Here is a 9,113-nt window from a genome sequence, read left to right as displayed (position 1 = left end):
TGACAACTCAGCTGCTAATACTTGAGAATATTCTTTGGATCCCCTTGTGTCGAATCAATAAATTTGGGTTGAATACTTTACCCTTGAAAACTATTGTGATCCCCTATACTTGTGGGGTATCATTTATCCAATTAGATGAAACCAATGTCTAAATCTTTGTAACGATCCCCTCTATCCAGTAAACCAACTTGAACTTGATTTTGACAATTTAAAATTTGAGTTTAGTTCAGATTAGTACTTGATCTTGTTTTGTTTGTATTTTGAGTTTCGTAGTTCCTTTTGAGTTGATTCTTTTGCAAATCATAGCTAATCACATGTACCTACTATTAAGATCTAATTCACATAAAAATAATGTTGTTAGAATTTGTTTCTGTTTAGATTAGTTATTTGCTTGATTCGAGTTTTATTTGGATCTTTTCTCGATTTCTCTTTGCATCGTTTGCTTGATTGCTTATGTATGCTATTGTTTGTCTACGCTAGATTTTCTAGAGTACGAAGCTTGTTACTATGAATCTCTAGAGTTTACCGATCGTCAGCAAGACAAGTTAAACATTGATCATACTCTTCTATCCCCAGTTTTTACTATGCATTAGTATTGCCCCTGAAATATTTTGCATTAGTAGGATTGGGAACATGTGGTTTTGACGTAGGGCGGAACCCTATATGGACGATATTTCACGTTTGGAGGGGATCCTACAGGGAATCACGAAGAACACACGGAAGCACAAAGGGGAAACACGGGGAAAACGAGAGAGAGAGAGAATCACTAAACCAACAAGGAATCAATCACACGAGTGCTAGATCACCGACAACAAAGAGTAACATATGATCCACAATCAACAAAGGTAAGGATACAAAGGAACCGTTCTTCTCCATACGGAGGTCTTGATGGTCTTCCATAGAAAGGGGTCTTGAATCCACTCGGGGGATCTTCTCCGAAGAGGTCATGAGCTCCGAGAAGAAGTAACCGAGTGGATGAGCAAGGCTCTCACACAAATATGAGCTAAACCAATGCTAACCCTAACTAGGAGGAGGTGGAGGAGTATATATAGTCTAGATCCACGAAGGGGTAAGTGAGGGCGAAGGGGTACACGGGCTCGGCCCAATACACTGTGCGCAGATAGTCCAGTTGTACCGGTCGCGGGGGCGGTTGTATCGCTGGTAACTCATGCAGGGCGGAAGTACCGGACGAGGAAGGCAGTACTACCGCTGGGAGGTCAGGTGCTGGCTTCTGGAGATGGACGTCGGAGGGGCTAGCGGTTGTACCGGTTGTCGGGGCGGTAGTACTGGTCATTTGGTAATTACCGGTACATCCGGTGCAGTACCGGCCTTGCACCGCTCGATCACAGAAAGGTAGCCGGTTGTTGGGCGGTAGCCGGCCGGTTGTACCGCTCGGGCGGTTGTTGACCGGTTGTACCGCTCGTTCTGGAGCGGCCAGGTTCTCTTCCTCCTTCTCTTCCATGCTTGGCCTTGGTCCTTGGATTCTCCATGGTCGTCTCGGTCGTACCTGAGTATATGCAAGATCCATGCATGAGGTAGTAGCCATGTCTCACATGTAGAAAGTGAAGGTTCGGAGAGGAGCGAGTTCACCTTGTGTCCAATGGTGTGTATTCGAGGTCGCGTCATATGTCCTCTTGTGGCTTGGAGAGTAGTCGAGGTGTACATGGGGATGAACGTGGGATGCTCCGCATCATCTCCCCCTCCCCTTGGGAAAGATCCGACCTCAGATCGTGATCCTCATCACCATGGAAACGGTTGTCGTGGACGTACTTGTAGTTGGATGAAGTTGAAGACATGGCGCGTCCAAGTAGTCCAAGGTGTCGCCGGAGTGATAGACATGCAAAAAGAGCAAACACAAGCAACACTCGGAAATACAATGGTTAGCGCACACAAAGTGTCCATCATGTAAGAATGAGTCCGTGCGGCAAGATTGGTCGTGACAAAGCGCATGAAGCTTATCAAGATGATCTGGAATGAGATGCAAAGCATTCATGGGAGGAAATGCAATCATTGTGCACACAAATGTGTTATGAATATGAGCAATGCAACCACGATGTAAAATGATGTCATAATGGGATGGTGCATCAAAAGCATGAACATAGCAATGGATGCTCAATATGTGAATGGCATCATGCAATTGATGGAGAACCATATGATCATGATGTATGAAAATGCCATCAAGGAAAATCACAACAAATTTGCTAAGGAAGTGAACGAGCACAAATATCATGGATGACATGGGAATACAATATGCAGCAAGGCAATCATAATGTGAGTCAATCCATGCATAGAGTGCAAACTTGTGGTGAGTGTGATATGTCCATCGAGCATGACATGAGGAAGCACAATCAACAAATATGGAGGTGGTGGTACAAGAAGTCAAAGGAGTGTTGATGTACCATTTCTCGATGTTGTGGCATGAGTGAAGTTCCGAAGGTGCATCCAAGAAGTGAGAGCGCTCCTTAATGTGAAGGTCCATGTAGCCAATCTCCAATGTCGTTCCTCCGTTCACGAGATGTATCATGTAGACAACAAGAAGGAAACAACAATGAAAGAGTGACCCATCCAATATGTGTATTTGAGGATGGCTCAAAGGAAAGAGGTCACCTTTAGGAGTGTCTCAAGGATGATGTAGTTGCGCATCGAGTATGCCTTCTCATAACCAAAATGTCTCGTGATCGTACCGCCTTGTGAATCCTTCAAAACGAAAGAACATGACAAACACTCAGAAAAACAAACGAGGTTAGCGAAAGTGCAAAACCTATCATTCATGTGGTAAGATACCAAACAAGTGTATGCATCATGCTCATCATAAGAAAGGTCAAGGGAGTATTGCATAGTATGGAGGCATATGATGCGAGAACAACCAAATGCAATAGGCTCAATCAAACAAGCATGCATCACAAGTAAAGTGTCAAAGTCTCCAAGATCAATAAGCATAGTATGGTTGCACTCAATACAAGTGGATATGAAAGAGGCAACTAATGGACACAAGAGACAATGATCAAGATATATCACGTGAGAGGCATGAGCATATATGTCATCAACCCAAGAAAGCGAGTAAGAGTGGAACATGGGTGATGCAACCAAGCAAGCAATCATAGCAATCAAGTCAAGCAAGCTAGTAGTGCGAAGATGCAACATACTAGGAGGAATCATGGGTGATGCAACCAAGCATGTCATTGGTGCAAATAGTGTGCATGAATAATTCACATGTCATAGCACAAGCATGAAAGCAAGATATGAGGAAAGTAGGTTCATAGTGTTGGCAGGAAGTCCTATGTAAATAGCAATGTAACATCATGACTCTCCCAACACAAGAATCAACAATAGCATGAGGCACATGATGAACATGGCAAAAGCAACAAGGATCTCCACCAAGCATGCAAATACACATAGAAGTAGCATAATGGTGAATCATGGGTAGATGCAAGCAAGGGTCACTATTGCATGGCAAAGGCATAGGAGCAGGCATATCATGCAAAGTGAACACGGTAAAATGAGCATAAGGTGACAAGTAATATATAGCCCATAGCCGTGTGAGAGCCAAGTAAAAGAGATGCGCGTGGTCCTTGCGCGAAGGGAATGGTGGTAAGGATAGTCCATGGGATCCCAAAGCGTCGTTGCTCTCAAGAGCTCGTTTTGTCAACTCATGGGATTGTGAGGTTGACGAGTGTTCATAAGTACCTACACACAAAAAAAAAGACAAAGAGAAAATTGTGTGTGCATGGTATATGTACATATCATCCATCATGATGCGCACGTGCATGTGTCGGTTAGCACAAAATATCCCATGCACAAATGAATGAGATGCGTGATATAGAAATATGTCATCCATCATGAGAGGTTTGTTGTTATGTATAGCATAATGGAGACTCAAATGGAGTAATGCATCATGAGAAATATCTAGAGCATTGTTATTCATGGAATGCATAAGGTGCACACAATTGTGGGAATCATGCAAAGTATGAAATGCATCAAGATCTCCTAATATGTATGAGGAAACTATGGGGGTCTCCTCATGAGCATGAGTAGCGACATCACATGGAGAATATTGACAACATCCAAAACAATGCATATTTGGGACAATGTGATCATGGCATGGCATAGTAGATGAATTGCGCAAATCATGTAAAGGAAGCATGGCAATATCATCACAAGAAAAACAAAAGCCAATTACCATCATCTCGTCATCTATGCCATAAGTGCAAATCAGATTTATTTTAATGGGGCATGCATAGTTACTATGTTGAGATTGTAAAGATGCAATATGGGAGATCTCACTCATAGCATATGACAAGTTCAATGGTTTGTCAAATATGAAGTGACCAATAGAATTTTCACATGATATCCTATGAGCATAGCATCACAACTAGGCAACTCAACATGCTCATCATCATATTCATCGTAAATAGGCAATTCAAGGCATGAAGAAGTTTCACTAGCATGAAGCATGGTAATAGGTGGGTCAACATCATGGGAGCAATCAATGTCAAGAGAGTCCACTAGTGGGACAAGAGAAGCACCATCACCTATGTTACCTTTGGAGCGTCGCTCATGTTTTGTAGGTGAGGTGTTGAAGATCCACTCGTTGTCCTCTTCATCTTGATGGAACCATGTGGGGGGTGCATCATCGTCCACCATGGCCATCGTCGTCTCCGTTGGATGGATGGACTCGTCGAGGGTAGGCATGTCGTCATGTAGGAGACCTTGCACCAAAGAAGAAAACACACTAGGAGTAGAGGTTAAGTCGTTAGAAATCATAGTGGCCTCACATGCCGTGTCAACTACCTCACTCTCTAAGAGTTGTGGCTCACCCACTCCCTCAAGGATGCTCTCACTCATATGGTTAGTGGAGTCACTCAAATGGCGCTCAACCTCACATAGGATGTGTGGCATGCTCTCATGTGTGGGGCTAGTGGTGGTCACACTCATCCTCTCATAGGAAATGCTCTCAATGTCACATGTGGTGGAGTCACTCATGTCACTCATGTGGTGGTGGTTCTCCTCACATGGCACTTGGGGCATCTCTTCATATGTGGGTGTCAGAGAGGTGTAGGTGCAAATGTCTCCATGCACGGTCGCGTAGCTTGACTCGGAGTATGAGTCCAATATGGGCACCATCTTCATGTTGTTGAAGAGGTTCGCGCTTGTCGCCGTGGTCGAAGGGGATGGCCCTTGCTCGACCGTCTTGTCACCGTCTTGGTGTTGGAGGTCCATATGATGTGGCACCTCATAGCTCGTCTCCATGACCGAAGGGAGTTTCCCATGCTCGGCCATCTTCCTTGGGGGGCTTCCGAAGATGGAAGTGTCGCCCTCGCTTGTAGGTGGTCGCCTTGGACTTGATGAAGTCGATGTAGGTGTACACGTGGGAAGTAGGAGAAGATGTCGTACGTCCAAAGGCGAAGATGCCTTGATAGCACTTGGCGAAGATGCCGAAGTTGTTGTTGTAGCCGTAGCGCCGTCTTGGTGGTGGTCGTCTCGCGGTCTTCTCTTTTGCTCAAGAAGCTTCGACTTGGCATGACGTAGGTCTTGTTGGGACTTGTACATTTGTGCTTGTGGAGCATCTTCATGATGAGGTGTCGTTGTCGTGCTTGAGCTCCATGGCGTTTGTCGTCATCGTGCACATGATGCTTGGAGGTGACTTGCCCTTCGTGATGATGTTGATCACAAACGTGATGGTGGTCGCCATGTAGATGTGGACGAGGACGATTTGCACTTGCATCGTTTCCGTGCTCCAAAGACTTGTGCCTTCAATGTCGCCGCCATGAAGATGACGAAGGGGAAGAAGACTTGATCAAGGCTCTAATCTCCTCCATCCTTGCATCTTGCTCCTCTTTATGTGCGGCAAGCTTCTTGTCGATGTAGTCCCTTCTCCTTGCTTCGGAGTGACGAATGTCGATGGAGATGTTCTCGATGCGCTCTCGCAATATTGATTGTGTGCCTTGCACTTGTCATTGTAGATTGAAGATAGACGCTTTGGTGATGTAGTTGTTCACGCCGTCGTTGTTGTCATAGACCGGAGAGGAAATGCCTTGCCTATCCATCACAAGACTCGAGCAAATATGAGTGGGAGAAAGAGAAGAACTTATACCAATGTACCTTGACCGATGTTGACAATGAATCAAGTTCACTCAAATGCGGACAATGAAATAGCACTATTGGTACCAATCCTTGTCGGTTCTCACACCTACACAAGTAAAGCTTATGGAGGAGCTCGGTGAGGATAGTGGCACAAAAATTTGATGCAAAATGTTAGCAAGAGTCAACAATGTTGAAAGAGATTCACAAATTCGCAAGCGAAACAAATGGACCAATAGCAATATGGCACACGGAAACACACACACGGATAGATAAGTGGGGTCGTGCAACCAAGGAATGAGCACAAAATATGGAATCCACGGAAAACGCTCGTGTTGCACAACTCAAGAGAGACGCTAGCACGATTGCTCAATAGGCGGATACGACACTTGTGCACAACCTATAAGATGCAAAATGGATAAACTTCTATCCCAGGTATGCTATGTATGTATGGTTCCCGGTGTTTCTCTCAAGATGATCCAAGATGATCGGATATGACAATCTTATATGCAATGTGGTATGATGCTATGGCACTTGCTTACAAGCTTCTTTGTTATCTTTCTTTTTCTTAAAAGCTTAATTTCTCTTTTTTTTCTATGGCCACTTTGCACAATGCACAAACCAAGATAGCAATTGTGTATATGCTGGAACAAACTTGTGACACAAGATATGATACCAATATATGCACCACAATGATATGGTATGTATGCTATGGGAAGTATGATCACTAATGTGCACAAGTCACGTTGCCGGCAATACTCAAATGGCTAGTCTCGATAGGCAAGTAACGCAAAATGGGCTAGAGGTTATCAATGCAATGGCAAGGGTAATATACAATGGAGGGATACCACGATACCAAGATGATATGGAGGTTACCGTCCGTGGTGATGATGAGTGGCGGTGTTCTTGATGTAGAAACCAAGATGATGGAGACTCGTCCCTAAGTAGCCGAAACACCTTAGGAAACGAAAAAAAACCGCGAACTCAAAATCTCAAACGTCAAATGTCAAAATGGTGGTAGCGGAAAGCGGTGGTGGTTTGCACTTGGCAATGCGGGAGTGGAGTGATGGGATATACACGGTGTCGGAGTTGAAGTAATGATCCCTATGTAGCCGAAACACCTTAGGAGGCACAAGCCACAACTCGAACAAAATTGGGTTAGGTTTGGGTGGAAGTGTATGGTGGGTAAGCCTATGCGGAATTGGTGGTGGTGGTTGATGAAGAAGCAATTGTCCCTAAGTAGCCGAAACACCTTAGGAAACTCGAATCACTACTCTAGCAACCACTAATGCTATGGGGATCAAGATGGGTTAGGTTGCGGAAGGCTATGGTGGTAATGCGGATGATATGGTGGAGGGCCTAGGCAAACTTTCCAAATTTTGGAAAATTTGATGGAGTCAAATTGTGTTGGAACCTATTTAGATGGATGGGGAATGTCAATAGCTACTCAATGAGCTAAAGAACGCGAAAATCAGACTCCGGATGTGGAAGTTATGATGAAAATGGTGAAACTCGGAATGCTGAAACTGGCATGGGCGGCAGTACCGCTTGGGGGGGCGGTAGTACCGCTTGTGGTACTCAGCAGTAGTACCGCTTGGAAGGGTGGTAGTACCGCTCGTGTCAGGATTCTTCGCAGATTGAATCGGGGCACGATTTTGGGGCGGAAATGGATGATTTCGGGGGCAAAATTCGATGGATTTCGTGGATGGAAAGTGAGGAAACTTGGGGAGATGCTAGATCCACTTGAAACCAAGCAAATCCACGGAGCATAATCAACAAAACATCATCAAACAAACAAATCACAAAAAAAATTGGGGCTATTTTTGGTGGGGATTTTCGGATTTAGGACGAAAACAACAAAATCAAGCTAGAAAAAGAGGGGTAGGGGCTCCAAAAACGTGATCTACGTGGCTCATGATACCAAGATGATGTAGGGAGGAACCCTATGTGGACGATCTTTCACGTTTGGAGTGGATCCTACGGGGAATCACGAAGAACACACGGAAGCACAAAAGGGAAACACGGGGAAAATGAGAGAGAGATAATCACTAAACCGACAAGGAATCAATCACATGAGTGCTAGATCACCGACAACAAAGAGTAAAATATGATCCACAATCAACAAATGTAAGGATACAAAGGAACCGTTCTTATCCATACGGACGTCTTGATGGTCTTCCCTGGAAAGGGGTCTTGAATCCGCTTGGGGGATCTTCTCCGAAGAGGTCGTGAGCTCCGAGGAGAAGTAACCGAGTGGATGAGCAAGGCTCTCACACAAATATGAGCTAAACCAATGCTAACCCTAACTAGGAGGTGGAGGAGTATATATAGTGTAGATCCATGAAGGGGTAAGTGAGGGTGAAGGGGTACACGGGCTTGGCCCAATACACTGTGCGCAGATAGGCCGGTTGTACCGGTCGCGGGGGCGGTTGTACCGCTGGTAACTCATGTAGGGCGGAAGTACCGGACGAGGAAGGCGGTACTACCGCTGGGAGGTCAGGCGTTGGCTTCTGGAGATGCACGTCGGAGGGGCCAGCAGTTGTCCCGGTTGTCTGGGCAGTAGTACTGGTCATTTATTAATTACCGGTACATCCGGTGCAGTACCGGCCTTGCACCGCTCGATCACAGAAAGGTGGTCGATTGTTGGGCGGTAGTCGACCGGTTGTACCGCTCGGGCGGTTGTTAACCGGTTGTACCGCTCGTTCTGGAGCGGCCAGGTTCTCTTCCTTCTTCTCTTCCATGCTTGGCCTTAGTCCTTGGATTCTCCATGGTCGTCTCGGTCGTACCTTAGTATATGCAAGATCCATGCATGAGGTAGTAGCCATGTCTCACATGTAGAAAGTGAAGGTTCGGAGAGGAGCGAGTTCACCTTGTGTCCAATGGTGTATATTCGAGGTCTCGTCATATGTCCTCTTGGGGCTTGGAGAGTAGTCGGAGTGTACATGGGGATGAACGTGGGATGCTCCGCATCAGGTTTGGTTGTAGTACTTGAGATAGGAACATATTACCTTTGATCACCTCGAGAATATGCG

The sequence above is a fragment of the Triticum aestivum genome, chromosome 7B (genome assembly GCF_018294505.1).
Source record: "Triticum aestivum cultivar Chinese Spring chromosome 7B, IWGSC CS RefSeq v2.1, whole genome shotgun sequence".
Lineage (NCBI taxonomy): Eukaryota > Viridiplantae > Streptophyta > Magnoliopsida > Poales > Poaceae > Triticum > Triticum aestivum.
This window is presented reverse-complemented; position numbering follows the sequence as displayed.